The sequence below is a fragment of the Tasmannia lanceolata genome, unplaced genomic scaffold, assembly GCF_043159265.1.
Source record: "Tasmannia lanceolata isolate RefF3 unplaced genomic scaffold, GAP_Taslan_0.1 ptg001309l, whole genome shotgun sequence".
In the NCBI taxonomy this organism is placed as follows: domain Eukaryota; kingdom Viridiplantae; phylum Streptophyta; class Magnoliopsida; order Canellales; family Winteraceae; genus Tasmannia; species Tasmannia lanceolata.
Window position 1 is genome coordinate 15001 of NW_027519969.1, and position 5000 is coordinate 20000.

The window sequence follows — 5000 nt, forward strand, 5'->3', positions numbered from 1 at the left end:
CCATCATCCGCGTTGCCATGGCTCGCTTGGCCTTGGCTTGCCAGGCCCCGACACGAGCAATCGCGCATTTTCTTTGCAACCGACCATCAATGCCGCCCAACGGGGCCAGCACGAGCAGTCATCCGCGGTCCCCTGGCCCTGCGCACGTTTGTCTTTGAAACCGAGCATCAATGCCACAGAAAGTGCCGGGGCGCCAGCTGGAGCCATCATCCGACGTGCCATGGCTCTGGTCCCATGGTCTTCGCAACCGAGCATTCGTGACACCCGCGGGGCCAGGACACCAACCCTTCCGACACGAGCATTCGCGCATGTTCTTTGGCCACACAACGGCGCCAGCACGAGCAAAATCATCCGCGGTGCGGTGGCCTTGCACGGCCTTTTGTCTTTGGAACCAACCATCAGTGCCACGGGAAGTGCCGGAGTCCCGGCATCCGCGGTGCCAAGTCATTGCGCCCTTGGTCTCTGCAGCGGGGCATGCCGGGCACTCCCAACCATTGCAAGCAAGCAAGCAAGCAAGAAAGAAAGTAAGTAAGTAAGTAAGTATTACATATAGGGGCGGGACATGCGGGGAGATCTGCGAAACGTGCATTACGGGGCACACGCGTACCTACCGGGGCATACCGACCCCTATTGGGGCACACGTGTGCATATCGGGGCATACCGGGCCTATCGGGGCACACGCGTACATACCGGGGCATACCGAGCCCTACTGGGGCACACGTGCGCATATCGGGGCGTACCAAGCCTATCGGGGCATACGCATGTATCCCAAGGCATACCGAGTCTATCCGGGCATACGCGTTCATACCGGGGCGTAACGGGCCTATCGGGGCATACTTGGGCATATCCGGGCAAAAAATGCCCAAAACTTGCGCAACCTTGGCAACCGTGGTCCATTCCTCTCTATATGCCTAGCCTTGCCAACCGTGGTCCATTCCTCACTATATGCCATGGCCTTGTGCCCATGGTCTTCCCAAGACAGCGTCCAAGGCCCCCGGAAGGCCAAGGGAGCCCAACCCAGCAATGCCCTGCTATGGCAAGCCAAGGCCAAGCATTCCGGTGCCTATCCGGGCAAAAATGCAATTCCTCTCTATATGCCTAGCCTTGGCAACCGTGGTCCATTCCCCACCATATGCCATGGCCTTGTGCCCATGGTCTTCCCAAGACAGTGTCCAAGGCGCCCGGAAGGCCAAGGGAGCCCAACCCAGCAATGCCCTGCTTTGGCAAGCCAAGGCCAAGCATTCCGGTGCCTAACCTTGGCAACCGTGGTCCTTTCCTCACCATATGCCATGGCCTTGTGCCCATGGTCTTCGCAAGACATCGTCCAAGGCGCCCAAAAGGCCAAGGGAGCCCAACCCAGCAATGCCTTGCTAGGACAAGCCAAGGCCAAGCATTCCGGTGCCTATCCGGGCAAAAACGCCCAAAGCATGCCCATTCCTTAGCCTATCCAGGCAAAAACGCCCAAAATCTGCACATTCTAGTGCCTATCCGGGCAAAAACGCCCACCAGCATGCCACCCTCCTATAGGGTTTGCGCAACCAACCAGCCTAACCACCAGTGGCAACCAAAGGTGCTGTTAGCGACGACTTCTGAAGACGCAACGAGACGCGACGTGTTTGCGCCCAGACGCGACGAGACGATGCGGGATCTGCGCCCAAGAATGCCTAGACCCGTCGACTTGATGCGGGATCAGCTCGCCCAAGCATGCCTAGTGTGCAAGGCCTGTGTGCAAGGCTAGTGTCCAAGGCTAGTGTGCAAGGCTCATGTGGAACGCTAGTGCGCAAGGCTAGTGCCCAAGGCTTGTGTGCCAGGCCCGTGTGCAAGGCTAGTGTCCAGGGCTTGTGTGCATTGCTTGAGTGCAAGGCTTGTGTGCATTGCTCGAGTGCATGGCTTGTGTGCAAGGGTTGTGCGCAAGGCTAGTGTGCGGGGCTTGTGCGCATGGCTAATGTGCACGGCTTGTGTGCATGGCTACCGTGCAAGGCTAGTTTGCATGGCTAGGGTGCAAGGCTCGCATGCGAGGCTAGTGTGCAAGGCTGCGTGCAAGGGAAGCGTGCAGGGCGAGTGTGCGAGGCCACTGTGCACGGCGCCAGCACTAGCGAGCCATCATCCGCGTTGCCATGGCTCGCTTGGCCTTGGCTTGCCAGGCCCCGACACGAGCAATCGCGCATTTTCTTTGCAACCGACCATCAATGCCGCCCAACGGGGCCAGCACGAGCAGTCCTCCGCGGTCCCCTGGCCCTGCGCACGTTTGTCTTTGAAACCGAGCATCAATGCCACAGAAAGTGCCGGGGCGCCAGCTGGAGCCATCATCCGACGTGCCATGGCTCGCTTGGCCTTGGCTTGCCGGGCCCCGACACGAGCAATCGCGCATTTTCTTTGCAACCGACCATCAATGCCGCCCAACGGGGCCAGCACGAGCAGTCATCCGCGGTCCCCTGGCCCTGCGCACGTTTGTCTTTGAAACCGAGCATCAATGCCACAGAAAGTGCCGGGGCGCCAGCTGGAGGCATCATCCGACGTGCCATGGCTCTGGTCCCATGGTCTTCGCAACCGAGCATTCGTGACACCCGCGGGGCCAGGACACCAACCCTTCCGACACGAGCATTCGCGCATGTTCTTTGGCCACACAACGGCGCCAGCACGAGCAAAATCATCCGCGGTGCGGTGGCCTTGCACGGCCTTTTGTCTTTGGAACCAACCATCAGTGCCACGGGAAGTGCCGGAGTCCCGGCATCCGCGGTGCCAAGTCATTGCGCCCTTGGTCTCTGCAGCGGGGCATGCCGGGCACTCCCAACCATTGCAAGCAAGCAAGCAAGCAAGAAAGAAAGTAAGTAAGTAAGTAAGTATTACATATAGGGGCGGGACATGCGGGGAGATCTGCGAAACGTGCATTACGGGGCACACGCGTACCTACCGGGGCATACCGACCCCTATTGGGGCACACGTGTGCATATCGGGGCATACCGGGCCTATCGGGGCACACGCGTACATACCGGGGCATACCGAGCCCTACTGGGGCACACGTGCGCATATCGGGGCGTACCAAGCCTATCGGGGCATACGCATGTATCCCAAGGCATACCGAGTCTATCCGGGCATACGCGTTCATACCGGGGCGTAACGGGCCTATCGGGGCATACTTGGGCATATCCGGGCAAAAAATGCCCAAAACTTGCGCAACCTTGGCAACCGTGGTCCATTCCTCTCTATATGCCTAGCCTTGCCAACCGTGGTCCATTCCTCACTATATGCCATGGCCTTGTGCCCATGGTCTTCCCAAGACAGCGTCCAAGGCCCCCGGAAGGCCAAGGGAGCCCAACCCAGCAATGCCCTGCTATGGCAAGCCAAGGCCAAGCATTCCGGTGCCTATCCGGGCAAAAATGCAATTCCTCTCTATATGCCTAGCCTTGGCAACCGTGGTCCATTCCCCACCATATGCCATGGCCTTGTGCCCATGGTCTTCCCAAGACAGTGTCCAAGGCGCCCGGAAGGCCAAGGGAGCCCAACCCAGCAATGCCCTGCTTTGGCAAGCCAAGGCCAAGCATTCCGGTGCCTAACCTTGGCAACCGTGGCCCTTTCCTCACCATATGCCATGGCCTTGTGCCCATGGTCTTCGCAAGACATCGTCCAAGGCGCCCAAAAGGCCAAGGGAGCCCAACCCAGCAATGCCTTGCTAGGACAAGCCAAGGCCAAGCATTCCGGTGCCTATCCGGGCAAAAACGCCCAAAGCATGCCCATTCCTTAGCCTATCCAGGCAAAAACGCCCAAAATCTGCACATTCTAGTGCCTATCCGGGCAAAAACGCCCACCAGCATGCCACCCTCCTATAGGGTTTGCGCAACCAACCAGCCTAACCACCAGTGGCAACCAAAGGTGCTGTTAGCGACGACTTCTGAAGACGCAACGAGACGCGACGTGTTTGCGCCCAGACGCGACGAGACGATGCGGGATCTGCGCCCAAGAATGCCTAGACCCGTCGACTTGATGCGGGATCAGCTCGCCCAAGCATGCCTAGTGTGCAAGGCCTGTGTGCAAGGCTAGTGTCCAAGGCTAGTGTGCAAGGCTCATGTGGAACGCTAGTGCGCAAGGCTAGTGCCCAAGGCTTGTGTGCCAGGCCCGTGTGCAAGGCTAGTGTCCAGGGCTTGTGTGCATTGCTTGAGTGCAAGGCTTGTGTGCATTGCTCGAGTGCATGGCTTGTGTGCAAGGGTTGTGCGCAAGGCTAGTGTGCGGGGCTTGTGCGCATGGCTAATGTGCACGGCTTGTGTGCATGGCTACCGTGCAAGGCTAGTTTGCATGGCTAGGGTGCAAGGCTCGCATGCGAGGCTAGTGTGCAAGGCTGCGTGCAAGGGAAGCGTGCAGGGCGAGTGTGCGAGGCCACTGTGCACGGCGCCAGCACTAGCGAGCCATCATCCGCGTTGCCATGGCTCGCTTGGCCTTGGCTTGCCAGGCCCCGACACGAGCAATCGCGCATTTTCTTTGCAACCGACCATCAATGCCGCCCAACGGGGCCAGCACGAGCAGTCATCCGCGGTCCCCTGGCCCTGCGCACGTTTGTCTTTGAAACCGAGCATCAATGCCACAGAAAGTGCCGGGGCGCCAGCTGGAGCCATCATCCGACGTGCCATGGCTCGCTTGGCCTTGGCTTGCCGGGCCCCGACACGAGCAATCGCGCATTTTCTTTGCAACCGACCATCAATGCCGCCCAACGGGGCCAGCACGAGCAGTCATCCGCGGTCCCCTGGCCCTGCGCACGTTTGTCTTTGAAACCGAGCATCAATGCCACAGAAAGTGCCGGGGCGCCAGCTGGAGCCATCATCCGACGTGCCATGGCTCTGGTCCCATGGTCTTCGCAACCGAGCATTCGTGACACCCGCGGGGCCAGGACACCAACCCTTCCGACACGAGCATTCGCGCATGTTCTTTGGCCACACAACGGCGCCAGCACGAGCAAAATCATCCGCGGTGCGGTGGCCTTGCACGGCCTTTTGTCTTTGGAACCA